Source organism: Prionailurus viverrinus, chromosome C1, assembly GCF_022837055.1.
Source record: "Prionailurus viverrinus isolate Anna chromosome C1, UM_Priviv_1.0, whole genome shotgun sequence".
In the NCBI taxonomy this organism is placed as follows: Eukaryota; Metazoa; Chordata; class Mammalia; order Carnivora; family Felidae; genus Prionailurus; species Prionailurus viverrinus.
Window position 1 is genome coordinate 166,566,749 of NC_062568.1, and position 24,619 is coordinate 166,591,367.

The 24,619-nt window shown below is 44.4% G+C and overlaps 1 long non-coding RNA gene across 2 annotated transcripts in view; it reads right to left on the reverse strand.

Moving 5' to 3' along the window:
• LOC125173216 (uncharacterized) overlaps window positions 1-24,619 on the reverse strand; it is a 91,305-nt gene that overhangs the window by 35,259 nt on the left and 31,427 nt on the right. For both annotated transcript variants that reach the window (XR_007154967.1, XR_007154968.1), the window contains exon 2: window positions 20,966-21,127. This is a non-coding gene — a long non-coding RNA (uncharacterized LOC125173216). The remainder of the gene's footprint in view (window positions 1-20,965; window positions 21,128-24,619) is intronic.

The following is a 24,619-nucleotide window of genomic DNA, read 5'->3' on the forward strand; positions in this document are numbered from 1 at the left end:
CAAGGAAAAAAACCTTGAAGTAAAGAGTGATGTGGAATGCTATTTTCTATAGTCATCTGGAAAGTCTTTTCGATGGAGACCTGAGAGGAGGGAGGAGCTAGCCACGTGGATACCATGGTGGAAGGGTACCCAGGTAGGAGGAGGAGGAGTGAGTCTTGAGACACTGAGGCAGAAACAGTGTCTCTGCCTGCCTGTGAATAGCCAGTACACCAGTGTGGCTAGAGCAAGGAGAAAGATGAGGAGATCTGCAGGGCATGAAGCCAGAGAAGTGAGAGCTCCAGCTCACGAGGGCCTGGTTGGGGGGTGGAATGAACTTTGGATTTTACCCTGAGTGAGACTGGAGCCATTGAAGGGCTTTGGGCCAAGGAGTGACATGATGTGACTTGGCATCCCTCTTTCCCACATGAGCATTGGTCTGAAGGGCAGCAAGGATGGACGGGAGAACCAGTTAGGAGGCTAATGAAACAATGCAAGAAAGAATGGTGGCTCAGGAAGTGGTAATTGTGAGATGGAGAACTGACAGATGCTGGAACTATTTCCCAAGGACAGGCAACAGGATTTGCTGATGGTTGGAGGTGAGGTGTCAGCAAGAAGAGTCATTGATGACTCCACAGCTTTTGGACTGAGTAACCGGCAGTATGAAGTTGCCATTTCCAGAGATGGAAAATCCTGGGATAGGAGCAGGTTGGGGGCAGGCTGATAATGAACAGCTTGTTTTGGATAGAGTACCTTTGAGACATGATGGGAGAGGCAGAGAAGCTGGAGAGCGGCAATCAGGAGATATTCAATGGCCATTCATCAGAACATATGCTATTTATGGGAGACATAGGCCTGGATTGAAATCCCCAAGACAGTGAGTGGGGATACAGGAGAGGACCAACCTATGGAGAATCCCAATGGCTAGAGCTACTAAAGAGGAAGAGGACCCAGCAAGAAAGCTGTGCAGGAGGGACCCCTTAAGAGAGGAAGAAAATCCAGGGATTCCAGTCCTGGCAGCTGAGTGAAGGAAGTGTCTCAAGAAAGGGTGAAATCAGTGGTAAGTTAGGGGAGAGACTGGGGATTGGCCTTGGGATTTGGCAGAATTTCCCATCTGTAGAGATGGCAAAGTGTGACCTTGACAATATCTGTTTCAGTGACATGGTGAGGGCAAGAGCATGGCTGAGTGGGTATGAGAGACAACAGGAGGAGAGCAAGCAAGGACTACAAATAGATTCAACACTTTGGAGAGTTTTTCTGGAAAGAGGAACAGAGAACTGAGGGGCAGACGGGATCAAATGGAGGGTTTCTGTTTAAAGATGGCTGACTTCACGGCATGTTTGTGTGCTGACAAGAATGGCCTACTAGAGGGAGACATTGATGAGGTGGGAGAGAGAAGGAAGGGTCTGTTCTGGGAGCAATGCCCTTGAGTAGATGAGAGGCTTGGGACGAATCTCAATCCTTGTTGTATCTTCTGTCATGACATGGCCCCTCAATTGTTAAAATTATATGTTTGGGGATAATTTTAAGCCAGTTTCAAATGCAAACATTTCTTTCAATTATATAGAACATGTTTACCAGGAGGTGGGAAAAATATTGCCCAGTGGGTCTTGGAGAACATGCCTTGGTGAACGTGAGTGAGCCAGTCCTCCGACTGCTGGCTTACCTTAGCATTTGCATGTAGCTCTAACTGCAGGTCATTGACATGGCAGGCTCCTATCCTTGTCTTTGTACATGGGACCTCCCTACAGGCAGGGACTGCATTCTATTCCACTCTGCAGCCCCATGACTAGCAAGTGTGTGGCACATGTGGATTCACAAACCATTTGGGAAAGGAAGAAAAAAACATTCACAAACCATTCACAAACCATTTGGGAAAGGATAAAAGGAAAGGTGAGATTTGACTCTCCCTGCCCTACAAAACCTCTCCGTTTTCAAATGAGGCATGTACTTAATATTGTTTTATAAATATACCCTCCTGGCAGCATGGTCAGTAAATAATTTCTTTCTTTTCTTCTTAATGTGTGAAAGACAAAGAGAAAAGGAGGAAAGAAATAAAGATTTACTGAGCACCCACACTGTTCTAGGCACTCTGCTAGGAACAGTTGGTTGAATTATCTCTTTTACAGATAACCAACATGACTGGAAAAAAGCTTTGTTTTGCACATAGTCATCAGCACTAACATTGATTTAAAGAGTCATGCAGTGTGACAGGATACCTTATATAGTGATGAGCTTCCCATCAATGGAGGTATGTAAGTACAGTCTGGATGATGTCTGTGAGGAATCCCAGCATCTAATGGTCACTGAGCTTTATCACCTATGGTCCAACTCAATTCTGGGAGTCAATGGGTCTAAGTCATATCACTAACTCTACAACAGATGCCTCAAGGTTTCTCATCATCAGAATAGAAGCACATAGAATGTGTTGTATCGGGAGGCAAGAGAGCAGGGTAGTTAAAATGCAGAGTCTAAAGTCAGACTGTCAGAGACAAAATCTGGCTCCACTGCTTACAAACCATGCTGTGTGCCTCAGTTTCCTCACCTGCAAAATAAGGATAATAAGAGCATATACCTCACTCCAGGATCCATCTCAAGTGCTTAGAACAGCACCTAACACATAGCAAGTACTCAATACATGCTAGCTATTATTTATTTATTCAGTTCAGTTCGACCATCTTTTACAAACTGTGCTGACAGTGTCCTGGAACCATGGGTATCTGTTATGACCCATACTTATACATTAAACCAGCTCTAGTTAGAAAGATTGGCCTCAGCAGACAGGAGCCGTTGGGGATTGAGGTGTTTTCATGGGGGTACCCATGGCCCCAGCCAAGCCAGCCAAGCTCCTGCTGCACAAGTGTATCCATCTGCCCTGGTTGGGCAACGTGCAGAAATGTTTATGGCGACCTCATCTGTTTTCCTTTCTGTTACTGCTGCCTTCCAAAGGCCAGGAACCGCTGAAATTAAACCAAGGCAGGGACCAGGGGAGCAGCCGGGGCCTGGGCCATGGCCAGGAGTAATGAAGTGGAAAATGTTCACACCACAGGCAGCATTACAATGCACCTGTACAAATAGAATGAGACCTGCCCACCCCCTTCCTCCCTGGGGGCCCAGCGAACTCCAAGACTTCTCTTTATGGCTTCACTTTCCCCCTTGCCTGATCAATGCTGAGGTCCACAGTGAAGATAAGAAACAAAGACATCCAGAATGTAGTGACAAGAGGAGGAACAGGATGAGAAGGACATCCTCAGCCCCAATATTCCCGGAGAGTTCTGGTGAGTTCTCTGAAAGCCTGGTTGCCTAAAACAAGGGAGAAATGAACTGTTTATTAGTGTCAACTATGAGCTAGGATTTCGGAGGACACTTTCACATGCCTTTGCTAATTTGACCCATCCAATATTATTTCATCCCATTTTATAGACGTGGAAACTCAAGTCCAAGGAAACAAAGCTAGCGGGTGACAGAATTGAGATTCTAAGCAGGTATCACCATTCCTGTTTTGCAATCAAGTGACTCAGAACCAGAATGTCAAGGGCCTTTCTCAAGGCCATCCAGCTGTGAAGCAGAAACCCAGAGGTGCTGCACAGTCTGTGGGGTGGTCACTGATGCACCCTCGAACAGGCGGGGCAGTAAAGACGAAGGGCCTGGCTTCCCCCAGGCAGAGGAACAGGGCCATATCTCCATCATAGTGCAAGGTAGAGGATTAAATACAGACTCATCTGTGACCAGCGTTGCATAGCTATTGAAGCAGTGTGATACTGGGTGAGTCCCCAACCTCCTTGAGGCTCAGTTTCTTCATCTCTGAAATGGGTATCTGTGAGAATTAAGTGAGATGGTATCTCTAAAAGCCCAAAGAGTTGTCGCTTTTCACCTCTCTGAGGCTCCATCTGTAGTCACTCCGAACCCCTACTGCTGGTGCAACCGGGCACTTCCATAGCAACATGAAGGAAAAATACAAGCCAAAAGTAGAGGTCTTGGCCCTAACATGTATTCCAGGGGCCCACCTTTCATCACTATTTTCTCTTACATAAGTTGTTGGGATCCTTAAAAGAGCTAACAGACAAAAATGCATCCCACAGAGCGTCTGGACACAGGGAAGGCCCTCAATAAATGTCAGTTCCCCTGGTGGAATAAGAGCTCTTGGCTTTTTAGCCCTCGAATATATAACATCACATCCTCATAGTAAATGCTCAGTAAATGTCTGTCTATCGAGTCTGGTAAGCACTTCTGGAACTTCTATCATTACACCCCTTTATCTCAGTCGACTTCCAGCACCAACTTTGTGGCTGTCCAAATGCCAGGTGCTGGATTCCAGGATCCAGGGATCAAGATGACACAATTTCCCAAGGAGGTACTCAGTTGTTTCAAAGAGTTCAACTTCACCTAATTCAATATTGGGAATGAACTACTTCTGCTGCTCTTTGGTGCTGTTGATATTTTTGTGGTTGCTAGAGGCTTATCTGATTATTATTGTTGCTTTACTCAAGGGAGACTTCTAAACTTTGTAATGTATAAAATATCAGGACTGCCATGTGTTTGTAAAAGCCTCTGCACTTACTGTATTTTTCCTATTCAATAAACTTGTCCTGATCTCTCACTAGGTCCGAGGCAGAACAAGGAGCTCACAGCTCATGGAGAAGCAGACACTGGAATAAATACCTTCCATACATCATGACTCCTGAAACAACAGACATATTTACAGGTGGGAGAGAAAATTCAGTGCAGGAGTAGGCAGTCAGCATCCCCTTCCACCGCCATTGCACTAAGGGCGGTGATCTGAGTTAGGTTTGAATTCCATCATGCGATAGTTCCTCAACAGATCATGTGGACCTGGCTTGATCTTCTGAGCAGGTGAGCGGCCTGCATCTTCAGGGTGAAAAAGATCCAGCCACACATGGTCTGTTTCCCTTCATTTAGTACATACTGTTACCTCTAGAATGGGTGTTAATAAGATGCTATCTGGTGTTGCCATTTAATAGTTTTCACATGAAGATTGTGCATTACAGGAGCTCCAAAATGTTTGTTGATCCATCTCAACTGAATGATGAAATCCAGTCCCACAACTATAAGACTGTAAGCTTGTGAGGACTAGAGGCAAGTCTTAATAATTTTAATCTATGTATCTGCATTTTAATTCCTAGATCCCCACAGCAGCTGACTCCTATTTGCCCATCAAACTAAGATGACCAGCGTCTCCCCAGGGAGCCTACCCTGATCCCAAGGCTGGCCACCCCTCTGTGCTCCCATTGCACCCCCAACCTCCACCACCACAGCATCCACTTGTTCTTAGGAAGAAGGTGAGACTCAGTCGTCTATATGTCCCTCTAGGAGGTCTTCTGTAGACACACGTTGAGTGTATGAACAAATGAGTGCAGTTTCCTCTAATAGGGGTGAATTTCTCCATATGGATGTTAAGTTCCCTGTGGACAGGACCGCGTTGCCTGTGGAGAGCTGGAGTAAGCCAGGGCTCCAGCAGAGTGTTGACATCAGAAGAGCAGGATGATGCCAAAGGGTGAAGAAAAGAGATTCCTTCTAATTTTTTGCAGATTTGCCTCCCCTGTGAGATTCTTCCTGAAACCTGGAGGTAATTCTTTTTTTTTTTTAATGTTATTTATTTTTGAGAAAGAGTGTGCAAACAGGGGAGGGGTTGAGAGAGAGGGGGGCAGAGGATCTGAAGCAGGCTCTGTGTCGACAGCAGCGAGCCCAATGTGGGGCTCAATCCCATGAACTGTGAGATCAGGACCTGAGAGGAAGTTGGACGCTCAACTGACTGAGCCACCCAGTTGCCCCTGGAAGTAATTCCTGAAGCAAAGTGTGTGATTTCAGGAGGGCTCAAGCAGGCCAGGTGTTTCCTGTGAGGGGCTGGACCAATCCACTCTTCTGGGCCAGGCAGGGTGCCATGGCTGGGAGAACGTGCTGGGTTTGAATCACTGTGTAGGACAGGAAGCAACTCCACCTCCTTGGAGAAGGGCAGTTTTGAACCCTCAGACACAAAGGCCAGTTTGCCATGCCTCCAACATCACTACCAAAGGTTGATATGTCTGGATTATAAACCTTTTTTTACGTTATTCTATGAAACCAAAAGATTTCCTTTTCTCAGTGGGGAACCCACTCAATTCAGCTAATATCCAACATGTTCCGCTTAAAAAAAACAGACCTCAGAAACACCACGGAAAAATCACAGAGTGCTTACCTGAAATACAGATGAGCTCTCTATTTGCAACTGGCATCATGACAGACCTCCTTTAGATAGCAAGAAACCCCACAGCTTTGAAACATTTTACAAATAAGAATGTGATATGCTCAAGAAACACCAGGCATACAGTAGGGGTCAGGGGTGTCTAACGTAGTGCCACAGTTGTACGATACAAAGTGAAGCAAACAAACAAACAAATATCCACCAGTCTCTGGTAAATGTACAGAAATTTAAATCATTCCTACTTTCAAGGCTTCGACATGCCACAACAATATGACCTTTCTTTGTTCACCTACAAACTACATGCAGTGGATATTTTCCTGGCTTCTTTAAGATCGAAATGTTAGACCCAAAAGTAACATCAGAAATCAGGGAAAACACAAGGGTTTTACCTGGCAGTGACTGTGCAGAACAGTGCTGAGAAGGATTCTGAGGCCCTATTTGAATTGAGCCAGAAGGCGTGCGGTGGTCGATTAGGGATGTATGTCCTGTATCTGTGAGCAGAGAATAACCACACACCATATGTTCACCATCCCTGCTTCTGTTTGAAAGTTTCAATCTATTGATGATGCAGTTGAGGTCCGGAGAGACAAAGTGACTTGTCTAAGGTCACAGTGAATTTTTTTCAAAGGGCTTGGAATTATGTAGATATATAATTATTAGGCCATTTGTATGAGCTAGAGAAGCTCATACCAATATGAACTCATAATTTTTATAGCTTAGAAAAGATGTCCAGCCTTGGCACAAAGAGTCTCAGGCAATAGAGATTCCTGCACTATCAAGCATCTAAGAAAATATATCCCCATTGAATAGAACAGTACCACTGGACAGACTTTTCCAACTGTATTTGAAGTTTAATGAACAGAAACCACCGATACCATAGTGGGGCCACTGAGAGTCACCACACCCCAAGTCCTTGAAACTCCTTCAAGAGTTGGGGACATTGATGGTCACCAGAGAGGGAATGGGATATGAATCCATATACCCTCTGGTCCATGCCCTCACAGACCATGCACAGCTATGTGACTGGTGGCTCTGGTATCCTCTTCTAGGAAAAATGTTTCCTTAACTTACTCAGGCTTTCTCCGAGACCACACTCTCATGCCCTGGCTAGATGAGGCACTGTCTCCATGCTCCCTTAATCCCCTGTGAGCCCCTCCATCATAGTACCCATGACACCTTCTTATGATCAGCCACTAGAGACAGAGCTTCACACAGGCTAGAAGTATGTCTTATTCGAGATCACAGCTCTAGTAGGAAAGTACAATGTCTGACCCCAAGTAAGTGCTTCATAAGTATTTGTTTTAATAACGAATGACTGAATGGATGAATAGCATCTTCTTCAGTTTTTATCTTTCTCAGAACTGTTTTAACCCAGTTGCTCCCAAGGCAAATTTTCCTAACTTATACTCTGAAATGCAAGCAATCCATGAGATAGCTGTTGCCCTGAAAAAAATTATAAATAAAAAGTAAAAATAAAAATAGTTCTTGGGATTTTTTTTTCTAAAATGTCATTTAACATATATACATAAGAAATGTGTGTGTGTGTGTGTGTGTGTGTGTGTGTGTGTGTGTCTATGTACTCCTCATTATTATAAATAGCATCATGCTCTGGTCAGAAGAAATGGAGAAATAGCACACCCTACACTGGAATGCCTGGTGGTCTTGTGAAAACTCCTGATTCACAAACCTGGAACATTCCATAATCGTGTGATGCATGCACGGCTGTCACCAACTCATGTCTATGGCCTTTTTGGATTGTTGATCTATGTTACATATATTTTGTATAAGAGCACCATAAATTTCTGATATCAATGTTATACATTAAATATATGAACCAAAATGTGATAATTTCTTACAACAATTAAGTATTTTCATAAAATAATAAAAATGTTTTATTCCTGTCTTAATCAAGATGGACATTCTAGTTGTAAGTTCCTTTCATATCCCATCAATATACTATTTTTTAAAGTTTCTTAGATACATACATCTGATTATTGAATTGCTTCTGCTCCAACTTGCTGTTTTCCTTAGGGAAATAGGCAGAGATTTGGAAATGGAGGGAAGAGTGGATGGGGAGTTGGAGGTAATAAAATGAGATCCCACAAAAGTTTAAAGTTTAAAAAGACACGAAGCTCTTGTAAGCCCACTATTAACCACGATGGCAAGGGAGCTGTAAAACATGTGGATAAGCAGAAATGAGCTCGTAAGATAGAAACTCTTGGTTTAAATTTTAAACCAAAAACCAGTGGTTTGTCTACATCAAGGACTGGCATACACTCTTGAGTTAAGTTTGCTTTTAGAGTTAGATTTTAAAATAAAAAAAACAGTGATTTTTTTTAATATATAAAGAAAGACTGGCAGACAAACCATCACGGAGAGCTTAAAATAATAAGGATGCAACATTAAAAGTCAGATAAACATAAAGAGAAAGCCATAATAAATTAAATACCAGACAAAGCAATTTCAAAAGGAGGACAGGTAACAAAACTCATTTTATGTTGATAAAATTTACCAGGATATAATAGTGGCAAGTGCATAAACATCTTTAAATGACAATGTTGAAAAGTAGCAAAAAAATAAGTTGAAGGTTTCAGATGTTCACCGAAGCCCTAATTCTGGTGATCGTTTTGCAATATATACAAATATAGAATCGTTATATTGTAGCCTTGAAACTAACACAGTGTTATATGTCAATTATGCCTCAATTAAAAACAATAGCTCTTAAGTGCTCTCAATACACACACACACACATAAAATGGGAATCGATGGATATGTTAATTAGCTTAATTGGGCTAATCAATTCCCATTGTATACTTATATCAAAACTTCACGTTGTACACCTTAATTATGCATAATTTTTACTTGTCCATTATACCTTAGTAAAGCTAGATATATAAATAATTTTTTAAATCCAACAGATAACACCAAAAACAGGTAGCATTAGCTCAATCTCCCACATTAATGTTTTTGTAAAATTTCTAAATTAAATAATAATAAATTGAATTCAAAAGTATACTGAAAAGAATAATCCACCATGACTAAGTAGGGTTTATCTCAGGAATGCAATGATTCTAAAAGTCCTCTTGATTAATAAAGAGTGGAGAAATACAAAGAGGATTTGGACAATAATTATAGTGAAGAACTGGCCTTAACAAATCTGAAAGCAGACCGCAAGTCTATAATTAATAAAACAGTGTAATACCAGTACAAAACGACATGGGCAGAAAAATGGAATACAATGAACATATGAACTAGGTCCCATTTTACACTCAAATCACATGTATAATAACGGTGGCATCACAAATCACTGGAAAGGGAAAAGAGAAGTGAGGATGGGGTCAGGAGGAGAGGAAAACTGTAACTGTCTTTAACTACCATTGGCTGAAAGAGGAATCCTCCCAGGTTAGGCTTCGAAGGCCGAATGAGACCAAAAGGGCACCAAGGAAGGGAGATTTCTGTTCAATAAATTAAAAAAGCATCAAAGCTGTCAGCCTCATCCAAAGAGGGATGCAGCCGCCCCCAGAAAGTACACATAGGATCTGCTTACTCGATTTATGGGAACTAGCACAAAATGATAACGTGGAGCTCCTTGTTCAAAAGTGTTAGGACTTTCAAGATGGAGGCAGCCGAGCATGAAACCAAACATGGTTGGGGACCATGTGGCTGCATCCGCCTTGGGGGCAAGTTTCCCATCACAGGGAAACAGGGACTGGAGGAAGCCTTGGTGTGGGCACTGACTGTCAAGTGGCTTCAAGTACAAGCCATCGTCTCTGATAAAGAGATGAATTTCTCCATTTAAGTTAAGCAATGAGGGCCATTCCCCTTATTCTTACATTTTCATTAAAGTTAAGAAGTAGGACATAGACACCCCCTCAGGCTGCCACTTCAAGACTTCCTTCCTTCCCCATTGAATTGCCTGGAACCATGCCAGTTTTAAAACTCTCATTATATATTGCCAAAATATAAAGCATTATTTTGCATCTTGTGACTTTACTGTTTTCACAGCATTTCCACTCACATTACTTCTTTTGATCTTAATAGAAAAGCATTATTTTGTCCATTTGCCTGAAAGGAAAGTCAAACCCAGGGAAGTTCTGATGTGCCCACGTCACACAGCTGATGAACTGCCACCCAGGCTCTTCCGATGCTAAGTCATCCCATTATTTATTTATCTGTCCTTCCATCAGTCCTAACACCTGCTCTGTACGAGGCCCTGGAGACCCAACAGCTCTTGGCCTTGGGAGCTCATGGTTTAGTGAGGAAGACTGCCAAGAAAACAAGTTCCACCATAGCATGAGATGAGTAAAATAACAGAAGTGAGTACATACAACAGAATGCTGAACTCGGTCTCAAGGGACCAAGGGCAGCTTCACAGAGAAAGCACCATTGAGCAGGTTTCGAAGGGCAAAACTGAGTGTTTCCCATTGCACACCTCAATTAAACAGACACAAAGAAAGGCACAAGCTTCACTGCATTCTCAAGGGAATTTTGCTGGCTAAAAAGATTCTCACCCAGTTTATTTAATCCCACCAATGCGAACCTGTACAACAGGGAGCCATTTGTAGAGACCAACTTCCCTTGTAAGCGGTCCTGGGTTAGGAAGGGTTCCTAACAGTCAAGAATTCAACAGTATAAATTGTAACAGTCAGAAGCCCAATGATAGTCCACACCAGAGATGCACTTTCCAAGCACTGGCAAATGTAATGCATCTCCTTTGGACCTCACAGTCACCTGGCTAGATTGGTGGGGCAGGATCCTATTCATGGTTCATAGATGGCAATCACATGGAACATGTCTAGAATCTGTTCTGGGCCATCCACTAACAGGTATCAGAACCCATGTGGCTTACTTACTACTTCAAGGCTCTATCCACTTGCCCCATGAGGAAGGTAAGAGCCCTGCTTAATCTCCAAGGAAAAGAGGCCTCTCCATTCCTCAGCATTCCTAACTCTCTCCATTTTTGTAGTTCAGTTTACTTCTACCACAAATATGACTGAATGACTGACAGTGTCTGCTGCCTGCCTGTGAATCCTAGTAACTGACCTGACATATTACCTAGGGAACTCTAGCACCACAACAGATTTCTATCAAATACTTGGCCAACAAAGGAGTGTATTGCTATAATGAGTCTACATCAGATAGAGCAGGGCTAGGATAAGAACGAAAGAGCCACAATGACATGTGTTGTATTTGTTAAGAGCAGTGTGAATGTGATGATGAATGACCGTATTCTAGCTTTGGTTCCACCACTCACTGCCTGTAGGTGGGTGCCTTGGGTGACTCTTGGCCTTAGTTTTCTTTTATGGAAAATGGATTTAAGATTACCTACCTAATTAGATGGCCTGCAGCATCGCAAATGTACATCCAAGTCAAACAAACTCGACTTCAGTCTTTCCTAAGCACCTACTCTGGGCACACTGTTGAGCTGCGTGCCGTGGGAAGACACAATGCCTTGCCAATCCTAGCTGTTCCCCACAGTCTCTGGCAGAGCACACAGCATACAGTTAATGTGACTGGTGTTTTGCTAAACTGAGATGAACTGAGTCTATTGTCCGAGTGAAGTTCAAATTTCTCATACAAATGAAATAGAACCAATCATTGGGCAAATGGTCTGTACCATTGTTTCTCAAAAGGTTTATGGTGAAGGACCAGGTTTTTAATCTCAATCTGTGGCCAACAAACACTTTTGTAAAACACAAAATCACATGATTGGATGCAATGGAAATGCCAAATTGCTATAAAATCTCTCAGCATTCACTCTCAATTTCTGAACTTATCTCAGCAAGGACCCATAACAGTTGGCAGGCTGACACCAAGCTGACACCAGTATATACTCTGAGAGTCACTAGTTTATGTGATTCCAAAACCCTCATCATCTGGAAATCCCAGAATGACTGAGAAAATTGGCAAGTTTTGTTAAGCATTTAATAATGATGATGAGAGTATCATCTTCCAAGTGTTTCCTATGTTGAAGGCACTGTGAATTATAGAAATGAGCCTAATCCTATCTTTTCATTGAGGAGACTAGTGTTTAGTGAGGGAGGCTGATTAGTGCACATGTCAGTTCTTTTTGTCCATAGCTTGAATGGAGCAAGAGAAGGTATCATTGGCAGTAGAAAACACAGGGGCTCTGGAAGTTTTACAGCTCTTAGTATAATCCCTGCACTATTTAGCATCTATGTGAAATAGAGCAAGTGGCCCCCACCACTCAGAGCCTCAGTTTCCTGATCTGGATGTAAGAGGCCCTCCATAAAGTGTGGTTGTTTTTTCAGATGTACAGTGGCTTGTTATGGTGTTAGTGTCATGGAAAGAGGCAACTGAGTGGTTTATCACAGGCTCAAATGAGGGGTACCAGAGAGAGAAAAGTTCAGTGTAGTAAAAGGCCTCAAGTCTGCATTATTAAGAGCATCTGAAGGACGTGAAATATCTTGGCTTGAAGGAGAAATGTTTCAGGGGGCAATAGAGTTGCCTTCATTTCAAAAGAGCTATTACATGGAAACGAGCATAGGCCTCTTTTGGGTGGCCCCAAAGCATGGAACCACAGCCAATAAAAAAAAATGTAGAGAAGTTTCTGGCAGCCAGAGTCTTCCAGAGATGGTAGGGGCTGGCTTGACTGGAGTGATCTGTAACCAATACGTAGAGCCTGTGTGCATTGTCACAAGAGCCTACAGCAGGTAAGCCTAGTGTCAGATCAAAGATGAGTTTAGGTGGTTTCCAGGTGTTGTTGGACCTGCCTTTATAATTCTTAAAATTCAGGAATCAACTTTCTCATGGTGCAAAGAGTCTCCTCAGACTTCTTTGAGTTTCGGCATTTAAGGTAGGACAGCTGGGAAGATGTCAGTCAATTTGTCAGAACTGCTAAAATAGTAGCATGTGCCAAAAAATGGTCCTCATGTCCCTTTTATTTGTCTAGCCCTGAATAGTATATGAAATGTCTTCACGCATTGCCTTGCCCACAACTCTGAGAGGTAAGTGTTATTACTACCCCCAATTTACAGATGAAACAACAGCACAGAGAAGCTCCTAGTTCAGTAAAGAACACTCATCCCATAAGTTAGAGACCTGGGGCTCAACCGCAATGCATTGGATCCCAATCCCTAACTCTTCTCACTGCCCAGACTCCTCTCATCCTTCCCAAGACTCAGTGTCCTTATCCTAGGAAACTATTTCTACCCCAGCACCCAGACTGCTTGTGAAGGTCAGATGGGGCAAGGCATTTGAAAATACTTTGAACAGTTGGAATGATTTCTTTCCTTCCTTCCTCCCTCCCTCTCTTGTTCTCTTCTTCCCTTCCTTCCTTAAATGTTTACTGAACAGATTTAATGTTCCAGGCACTATGACAATCCGTTGGGATGCCAAGATGCATAATATACAGCCTTTGCCTTCAAGGAGCTGCCAGGCTTGGCTGGGGGATTACAGACATGTTCAAGAAAAAAAATCACAAAGTGTGTCAATAGTGCAAAAATAAAAATGCATATGATGGAGATTGCTCAGAGGTAGGGGTGATTAATTCAGATTGGGGAGTGGAGTCATTAGAGAAGTCTTCTTGGAGGAGGTGACATCTAAACTAGGTTTGGAAGAAATATTTGCAGTTCACCAGGAAGATGGTGTTGGGATGATGTTTGGACAGGGAGGAAAAAAGGAACATCTAAGGCATAAATATTTGGAGCAGCATGGTATATTCAGAGGCCTGGAAGCAATGCAGTAGAGCTAGGATGTTGACTAAGAACCAGGAATGGTAAGAGATGGGACAAGAGGTCAGAAAGGTCAGTAGGAAGATTCAGTGCCAGTGTAAGGAGATTTGGTTTTATCCTAAGAGCAATGGGGAATTTCTATAGTGGTTCAATCAGAGAAGAGATATGGTCAGCGTTTTAGAACTAGCACTTGGGTATCAAAATGCAGAATGGATAAGAGGGGGAGGCTACTGTTCTCGATTCTCCTCTTCCAAGCTCCCAAATCTATTCTCAGCCCTTCTCTGCCCAGCTCTGCATCCCAGGAGGCCAGCCCCACTGACTGCACCTTCTGAACCCCCTTGAACCAGCCAGCTGGGTTCAAATAATGGGAAACACCAGCAAGAAGGGAGTTAGAAGAAGGAGAATTGTGTGATTTCTTCCTTGCTCCCTGGTATTTCCCAATGGGCAGCCCTTTTCCATAGTTCTAGTCCTCAGTAGGCTTCAATATCTTCATTTCTTCCCCTTGTGCCTTCAGTCCTATAGGTGGTAACAGCTTCCAGTAGTTGCTAGCCTCTAGATGCCTCCATTAATCTAGCCCTCACCTCTCTGGTAGTCCCTCCATTAATGGTCCTTAGTTTGAACCATGTGAGATAAGTTCTTCTTCCAGCCATGATCCTTAATGATACTGGGAATAAAGGTTAGAGGTCTGGATAGAGGCAGAGCCATTGCAGTGATCTACAAGAGATTAGAGAGAGGGGTGCAGAGGTAGTAGTGATGAAGAAAGGGAGCAAAGTGGGAATTCTTCCAAGGGGGAAGGCATGGGTCTTGACTTCAGATTGCTCAGGGTGTCCAGGAGGGGGAATTCCTATAGGACTGAGTGGGGGGTGGGACACTCCCCATAATGGAGAACTCTGGAGGAAAAGCATGTTCCAGTGGACTGATGAGATAAGTTTTGAGTTTGAGGTGCCTGTGGGACATCAGGAGGAGATGTCCAGGAGACTGGTAGACCAGAAGGTCTGGCCTGGAGATTCAGCCAAGGCACCAGGAGCATAGAGCTAAGAGTTAGGGTCCATTGACAACTGAAAAATGCACTAAATTTGCCACTGGCTCATCTCCATGGTTGTGTTAATAATTATTGATACATAAAGAAGTAGACTTATAATGATCTAAAATCTCATAGAAGACTGTGTTCAGAAACTGCCTGCCTTGTACCTTGATTAATTACCCTCCTCTTAAAGATGTAGGGGTTTGTTTTTCAAATCCACAATTTTCCCTGGCATTCCATTTAGTCATTCCTATTTTTCACCACCAGATTGTTTGCTGGGGAAAAGAACAAAAACAGCAACAGATGTCTTTGTTTTGGGGTTTTGCAAAACTCTCTGGTTAAGATAACACTTTCAATTAAAGAAGTTGTATCATCCAAATACCATATGCCGGCAAGCCCTCATTTGCAAAAATCACCTGCTTTCAGAAATTGATGAGTCCTCTCAAACTACCACCCAGTAGCTAAGATGGGCCTCTAAACAGGTCCCTTCCTCTCTCCTCTGGATTCTGAAAGCTTCAGTCCAAAAAGGCAAAGTCAAGAGGGTATTCTCGGATTTGTCCTCAGGCCTCTGCAGACATTCTTCACCAATTCCTCAGTCTTCATGCACACACACACACACACACACACACACACACACACACACTTGCATGTATGTAGCCTGTGCTATTCACTGTATATAATGGCCTGGAACATTTTAGATTTAAGACACTCAGCAAATCCTGTGGAACAAATTAATGCATTTCTCCTTTCCTTGCTTCATCCCTCTCTGATTCTTTGCTTCCCCTATAGCTTCACATTTTCTGAGACTTCTGTGCTGCACAGTTGCTAAGCACTGAAAGCACAAAGATAATTAAACAGACGCCCCGTCCTCACGATACCCACAATCTGGAAAGGAGTTGGCACAAAACAGCTCCAATCCCAGGAAGTCTGTGAGCTCCCTGAAGGCAGGAACCAGTCCTAATCCCTGGGTAGCCCCTTTTCCACACAGTGCTGGGACCTCAGCAGGCATTCAGTGACTGTTGAGTGAAATGTTTGTTCAATGAAACAGTCTCCATCCAGACAAGCAAGAGCCACGCTGAAGAAGCACAGGGAAACCCATGCTACAATTCTGAGTGAGAGCGAGCCGGGAAGGACTCGTGAAACAGCGGGATGTACACCGAGTGCTGAAAAGGATGGAGGAAGGCAGGAGGGCAGGGCCTGCTGGGCTATGGGAAGCACTTCAGCCAAAGCATGGAGACATGACAGTGTTTACGACCGAAGTGACTGCAGTGGTGAGCAGTCCAGTTTGGTCACCACATCTGGTGAGAGGAGCGTTCCGCATGATGGGAGTCCCATTACAGAGGATCGTTAATGCCTGCTTAGCATCTGGGCTTTGTCAGACACTGGGAGCTATGTCACACTGTGATAAATATAAAGTGGTAACTCATCTAGCTCAAGCCTATTATAATAGACGCACCTCACTCCAACCTGTGCTGTGAGTATTGGGTAAAAGTCTTGTCTTGCCAAGAAGACTAGGTGGCTCAGCTGGTTAAGCATCCAACTCTGGATTTCCACTCAGGTCAGGATCTCACAGTTTATGGGATCAAGCCCTGTGTCGGGCTCTGTGCCGACAGTAGGGAGCCTGTTTGGGGTTCTTTTCCTCCCTCCCTCTGCCCCTCCCCTGCTTGTTATCTCTCTCTGTCTCTCTCTCAAAATAAATAAACTTAAAGAAAAAGTCTCATCTTCCCTATTTGACCGTAAGCAATATCAGAATGGGAATGGGATTCAATATTGAAGGAATACTCTGCTGGATATTCTCCATTTGCCCATGCAGATCCACTCTTACTACTTCTCCATCTGGCTCTGTGTTCTAGGAGGCTGGCCTTGTAAACGTCCTCATAAAGTTTCCCTTGCCCTCTGGCTCTCAGCTGGGTTTGGCCAATAGAAGCCACCAGTAGGAAATGAGAAAGTAAGAAGAGAGTAAGGATGGCATAGTGGTTCCCCTGGCTCCTTCTGTGTCCGGTTGCTGTGGGTTGGCTATATTCCTCTACCAAAGGCCACAGCTCCTGAAAAGTGGGCCCCTCTATTTGGCTACTCTCTTCTGGTTCCATAACTGACTAGCTTCTCTCAGACTTCATTCCTCATGTGGACATTTGGATAATGATTCCTACTACATAATGTGATTGTAAGGATTAAACAAGATTATATTCACAAAGTAGCCAGAATAGAACAGGAGCCTATAGAATAGGCTTATTTTAGACAGAATATATATATACATATATACTGTATGTATATATATATTCTGTCTATGTATGTATATATATATTCTGGTTAGTAACAGTGTTGAAAACCCACATGGACAGAAGATAGCCTCAACTGAGCACTCTTCTCTTACAAGTGATTGCTCCAAACATACAGACAGATGTACATACAATTCCTTATGAGTTCAACGAAGCTGTCAGTGCTTAAACTTTCTTGTTAGGCTATTCCTGTTTCTCCCACTTGGCCAACTCAGATGTTCTATGCTGGAGATTGTGCAGGTGGAAGGGCTGTGGCAAGAGGGAGAAAGAAGGCAAAGAACATATTTGAAAGCTGCTATGTTCTCTGTACTCCCATGTCCCCTATGTCATTAAATTTTCACAAGAGCACACATAACACGGGCACTGATTTTCACTGATGAACTTGGTGAAGTTCAGAGAAGGGAAGGGCTTTGCTCAAAGCCATACAATGAGTGAAGAGTGAAATCGGGCTTTGAGCCTAGGTCTTCTGGTCGCCAAGTCACACTCAGCCCTCCTAGTGCCTCACTGCACAGTCTAGACCACTTCTTACAGCCAGACAGGTGGAATGCTTATGTGTTTGTCTCTTTAAGCTCAAACTTCTTTGGCTGGAAGCAGCAAATCGTTCCAAGACACGTGAGAGTTACTCACTTAGGAGTGAGCCACAGGTCTTTCCTGGCTGGTTGTGCCAACCCTTCTCTTCTAATTGTTTCTGGGGGGGGGGGGGGGGGGCGGGGAAAACTCCTCGTTAATGGAATCCCAAAAAAGAATGTTATGGTGACAAAGCAGGGAGAAAGCTCAGACAATGGGAGGAAATGTTGAAAGATTCCCTTTCATCTCCTAGCGGCAGTTTGGGGCTGCACACATCCACTCATGGGAACAGACTCCCACGATGAGAAGCAAAGCTGCCCCACGATGAGAAGCCCACATTTCGTGAGTGCATAGTTCCTCTTCCTTCCGTTTTTTAAAAATATTTTTCTAACCAGGTCTCCGGAATTGACTATAAACACTGCAAGGGTTGTTTCATCCTTTCCAAAACAGCATTTCACTCTCCAGCCCCTCTCTAACGCCCCTGGTGAGAATTTGAGTATCTAGATAAATGGATCTGAGCCTTTGAAATCTTGGGAAAAAGAGGTGTGACATAACAAAACACATAAGCTCTGTTCTGGTTCTGTTTCATCTCCAAAGCAACTCTGTGAGAGCGAGCCTGAGGGAAAATAGGACGGGGCTCTGATTTGCTCTTCACTGATCGAGGAGGCTCAGCTGTGCTGAGAAAATGAGGCATTGTGAAGAAAACGGATTTGGACCGAAAAGCCCGGCTTTTGAGTCCTGGCTCCTGCATTTATTAGCAAGTGACTCAACCCATCTGACTCTCAGTTTCTCTAGCAATGCAATGGGGACAAGGACATCCACCCCTCAGAACCGTTGTGAGGATTCAAAAAATCTCTGCCCTGTGCTTCCGTGAGTCTCCAGGCTGGTCTCTTCTGGGTGGGGGCTGGAGCTGGTTAACAGATGGTAGCAACCCCACTGACACCCCCACAGGCATTTCCGACAGGAACCTGTGAGCTCCTTGAAACAGCTGGCTGTTACTCAGAAGTAACCCCAAGTTGGGTTGAATTTTGGGGTTGAAATTTGGGGTTCCATAGTTACTGAGAGGCTGACTCCAGTTCTCAGACTACAGAAGTTCCCCCAACTCGATGGGTCCACCACTCTCTTTTTCATTTTCATTTATTTTTTGATTTAAGAAAAGAGATTGGGGAGCGCCTGGGTGGCTTGGTCGGTTAAGCGTCCGACTTCGGCTCAGGTCATGATCTCACGGTCCGTGAGTTCGAGCCCCGCGTTGGGCTCTGTGCTGACAGCTCAGAGCCTGGAGCCTGTTTCGGATTCTGTGTCTCCCTCTCTCTCTGCCCCTCCCCTGTTCATGCTCTGTCTCTCTCTTTCTCAAAAATAAATAAACGTTAAAAAAAATAAAAAAAAAAAAAGAAAAGAAAAGAGATTGGGCATGAGTACAATAACACAGATGTTCTAGGGAGCAGGAGCTGAGACGAGTGAGGAGGGAAGAACCAGTGTGAGAGTTGCTGGAGAGACCAGACCGGCTGGAGGAGCTGGCTGAGCCAACAAAAGCCCTTTAAAACCTGGCTCAGGCACCACCTCCTCCAGGAAGGCTTCCCTGACCACCTTCCCACGGGATGATTTAAGTGTCCTTCAGGGTGAGCAAATAAAGCAAAGCAAAACAAAACAAAACAGGGGTCCTTCAGGGTGTTCCACAAACCTCCCGTGCTCACCTCCATCATAGCCTTGATACACAGAGCACTGTAAGTTTCCATTTGTTCTCTGTGTGAACTAGTGATGAGATCTTATTAATCTTGGGAACCCAACTGACACAGTGCTTGGCACACAGTGTCTTGCCTGAAGTGGTAAATGCTATCGAAAGAACAGGTGTCTAACTGATTAAGTGTGTCTGAGCTCCCCTCCCCCAGTGGTCCTATCCTTCACGGGGACATAGCCACGGGCAATGTTCAAAACTGGGTGGATGGTGACTATGTGGGGGCGTGGAAATCATCACATCCATGCTTCTGTCAGTACAGGATGAGTAGGAAAAGCATGAGACCACACCTCCCCTCCCCTTCCTCCTGCCCCTGCCAAGGAAAAGTAGACTCTGCAGCAGGGTTCCAACCCATGAGTTCAAGTCTGACCTTTACCCCAGGAAGAACCTGACGTGTCAAGCAGGGAAACTGAGGCAGATGTCCAGAAATTTAGACTAGGGCAATAAAAATGTCCCTTGGCCCAAACAGCTGATACTCCTGACAGTCAACTAAAAGAACACAGGGCAGCAGAAGCAGACGTGGGGAATGTCTTCATCAAAATGACACTAACACAGCAAAAGTACCCCTGCCCTGTCCAAAAGTTATCAGCATAGATCTCTGGGGAGCTATGTTTTTATTAACTTCCTCTATGGGACCGTGTTATTTAAGGCAACCATAAAAAAGAAAATCACTTCATTCTGAAATTCTCTCTCTCCCAATGCCAAAGATGCAAGATCATCCGGTGACTTAAATGGAAGTCTCCAGGGTAAGACCTGTGTGAAAATCAAAGACCAAAAGCTGACTCTGATGGGGTCCTCGTTTGTCTGGGTTCCTCTCCTATGTGAGCAAGACGGACCCTGGGCAGAGGGGGCCAGGCAGCCTGCTCAAGAGAAAGTATGTGGGGAGTCCGGCTGAAGGTTTCCCTTGAACACTCCCAGCCAAGGGGAGTGAAAAAGGCAGGAATGCAAGTTATTTCTGGGAAAAGCTTCATGACCGTTGACAAGTATAGACCAAGATTTCTCAACTCGACACGAGGGGCAAAATCACAGCCCCTCGCTTCTTCCCCAGTGAGGAACTACTGGTACAGATGAACTATGAAGCTTATAGCAAAAGTCTGAGCTTGGGTGTGGCTTCTCTATTCACGTCTTGGACGTATGAGAGACTCTGGACAACATAAGGCTCTGGTAACATCATGAGCACTATTATTATTGGCCTATAATCCACATTATTAGCCTATAATCTACATTATTAGCCTATAATCTACATCCAAAAAGACACCTGTAAAATTGAACCAGGTAGAGAGAGAGAGAGAGAGAGAGAGAGAGAGAGAACTAAAATCACAGAATGCATGAAAAAAAAAAAAACCCACAGTACTCTGAATCTAACCCAAGAATAATATGAAATTGAGCACCAAATTTAATTCAAAAGTTTTGAAGCCAAGACAGAAAAAAAAAATGGGAATCTTGGGGCATTTTATAGCTCTTGTTTTCTGATGAAAGGAAGCATACCTTTTTCACTTGTCAGAAGAAACCCACTTTCCTCCTGTAACTGAATTTTACAGGGGATTTATCGGAAGATCCTTGTAGAAGGATTATTAAAAAAACGGAAGGACCAGACAAATAGCAGGAAGGCAACCAGCCTGGCAGAGAGGATTCAGGGCCCCATGTATCCTGGAAAAGAACAAAAAGCAACTTACTCATTTATGCAGCAAATTTCATTGAGCACTGTCTGCGTGCCAGGCACCATATTAGATACAGGTGGCATATAGCTCTAAGGATTTTGGAGGTAGTCTATCTCTGAATAAGACCAAGAAAATTCCAGTTTTCCTAGAGCTTACATTCTTGTTGGTTCAGAATCAACTACTTAATAGCTGTGGGTCTTCAAACATGTCATTCCATTTTGTGTGCCTCCATTTTTTCATCTATAAAAGAAGAGTAGTCCCCACCTACAGGACCCGATTGACACTCTGAAGTTTTACAAAACTTCTTTGAATATTTGTTTAATCTTTACTTAGAAGAGAGAGAACATACTGGATGAAACAAGAGCTGAAAAGGAAGACTATGGCAGGTCTACCGTGTAGGTTGTCTACACCACGGTGTACGTAGCAGGGCTCCTCTCTGTACATACACACACAGTATGTGTAAGCAGTGCACAACCTCACAAGCATGTGTAATGTGAAGTCCGAAGATGCCCCCCCCCACCACCACATACTCCACTGAGCAAAACAAAGCTCCGCCATCATGTCGCCCACCCTCCAGGGAAGACAGTTCATCATGTCGCCCACCCTCCAGGAAAGACAGTTCATCATGTCACCCACTCTCCAGGGAAGACAGTTCAGGCATCTCTGGGCTCAGTCTTCAGCCCAGGCAGCTTATCTGACTCTTTCTTCCATCCACATATTCTGCCTCAGAGAAGCTCTGGAAAATATACATCTTGCGTTTCCAGTGGCGCTTAATGCTTAATGTCTCTTGAAGGTTGATGGCCTGGGTTACAGCATCCCAGGTTACTGGCCAGCTGGCTAGCTCTGCTTACCTCCAGGGCCTGGAGGGTTAAATGAAAATGAATGTGGAAAACACCTGACAGGTAGGACCCACTCAACAACAAGAGATAGTCCTCACCATCATCCAGGACTGTTTGAGAAGTGAATGAGGTAAAACAGGGGAAGGTGGGGGATCCCTATTGTGCAATGCCCAAAAGATTCTAGTAAGTATCATTACTGTCAATTCATCAGAGGCAGCAGCTTGGACAAAAAGCCCAACTATCAGCAAACTAGATAGCTAAGGCTCTGAATTTGCAGAACAAACGAAGGAGAACTGAGAGTCAAGGGCAACTAGAAATCCTTTGCCGTTTGCCAAGCTCTGGACATGCAGATTCCAAAGGAAACCATCCCCTTCCCCCATTCTCCCCACCTCCTCCGCCCCAGCTTCCGCTGCCCAGCCAACATTATTTTCTGGACCCCTTTAATTTGGAGGCTTTTAGGGCCACATCCTGCCATCAATTTGGGGGCTGACTTCAATGAACATTCTGTGCGGGGCGGGAGAGGGGCAGGATGCAGCTTTCTCCTGGCGGGCCCTGATACAATAGGGTTTTCTACTGAGATCAATGGATTAATTGCAAACGCTCCGTTCGGGGCCATAAGGAGATGTATTGTTTTCCCACAGTCTGCAGTCAGGGCCGGGCTGGCCAAACTTCATTTTTGAAAAGTCAGGGAAAACAGTTTTGTAAAAAGGGGGTGGGGGTGGAGGGGCACGGGAGAGTAATTTTGCTCATCTCACTAAAGGTCAATAACAATTATAGTGAAAATTCAGAAGGCCCATTTGTTCTCTGACTGAGGCCCTGTCTGGAAAATTCCATCCAGAAACAATTTGCCGTCTCTCTTGCCGTCCCCCCCTCCCCCACAAGGCTCTCTCTCGCTAATGCCACAAATGTTGAGAAGGGAGAAGTAACCAGGAAATTCTCTTTCTTACCCTTGGGAAGTCGAGGTAGGTATGTTGGCACCATTCCTTTCTCTATGGGGTTGTGGGGATGATTTCCTGGTAATGGATACAGCCCGGGCAGACAGGAATTAGGGGCCTAGGGCTGCCATTTAGCAGCTGATAAATTCGGGAAAATCCAACTCTCTGAGCATCCACAGTGCCATCTGTAAAATGGGAATAGTAATTTGGACCTCCCAGGATTACTAGGAAGATGATATGCAATGTGAAATGCAGTCTGCCCTGAAGCTGGTGCAGCTTAAAGGCAAGGCCAAATGCAGCCTAGAACAGGAACTCTGATCGGGGCATGTCCCTGTATGGGAATCTTCCAGGGGAAACCATTCTCACACCATCAAGACCACATCTGCTGGCCTAACATTCCAAGCCCTCCATTTTCTGCCCCTCTCCTCCCTTTCCAGACTTATTTCCCTCTCCTTCTCACCCCATGCCCTCTTCTCTGCCTAATCTTCCCTTTCCTCTACGCTCTGGACTCTAGACTCTGAAATGCACCTGTTCCCACCTGCTCCAGTCTAAAATGAAGCATAATTGTCAAGTTCTCCAAAACGTTTGATTCGGCAGCTACGAGGCATTGATTCTCTTCTCCATACGTGCCTCACTGTTTTCACCCTGCCTTCAGAATGCCACGTCCTACCTAGATGTGGTTCTCCCAAACATTCATATACCCATGGAGCATTTAGAACCATGCTTAAGACCTCCAGCTCTAGGGTTAAGATCACCTGCGTTTGAAACAGCCTCACTTCTTGCTAGCTGTGGATCTTGGCCTTTCTGTGCCTTGACTTCCTCACTTGTAAATGGGAATAATAACCAGAACTACCTCAGAGGTTTCTCATAAGGCTAAGTGAGATGATACTTGTAAAATCCTTCAAAGAACATTTGGAACATAAGTGCTCAACAAATACTAGATAGTATTATTATCAAATACCTAGTCTGTTTCAAAGCCTAGGGATACGTTGATGAATAAAACATGCGTTCCTTCAACAAATATTTCTTAGGTGCTTTCTGTATGCCAGGGACTGCTCTACTCTTGGAGGGAAGGGGAGAGAAGGGGAAAGATAATAAACTAGAAAAAGAAAATAGAGAAACAAGAAAAATAGAATCCTGTAAAAAGCGTCGTGTTGCAGGTTACACTAGATTGATGTGATGGAAGGTAGCTGAAGATTTCTTTAGATGGGGGGCCAGACCGGGGAGGGTATCTTTGAAGAATGGCATGTAGGCTACAGAGGTGTCATGCCCTGGCAGGGGTGTGTATGGCGCAGCACATCTTGATTCAGTGCTCCAGAGAGAGGGAATGGTCTGGTTCATCTCTGTCACTCCCTTAACCTTGTTCTGCGATCAGCGCACAGTAGATGGTGAACAGGGACACTGAATTCCAACTCTTAGCTCCTACTGCCAGGAGGGGTGAGCAAGGGCTCCTGGGAAGGGGTGGTTTGGGTGCAGATGTTGGATAGAGATATAGGGACGATGACGAGAATGAAATTGGATAATGTGTTGACTGGATGGCAATACACCCTCGTATCTTCACGAAGGAGCTGAGAAGTGTGAGTGCTGCAGCTTTAGGATCAGGCAATGCTGGACCTGCACCCCAGCTGGACAACTCATTGGCCTCAGAGCTTCACTCCCCTCTTCTATGAAACAGCGCCAATGGCACCTCCTTTCAGGGGCCACCTT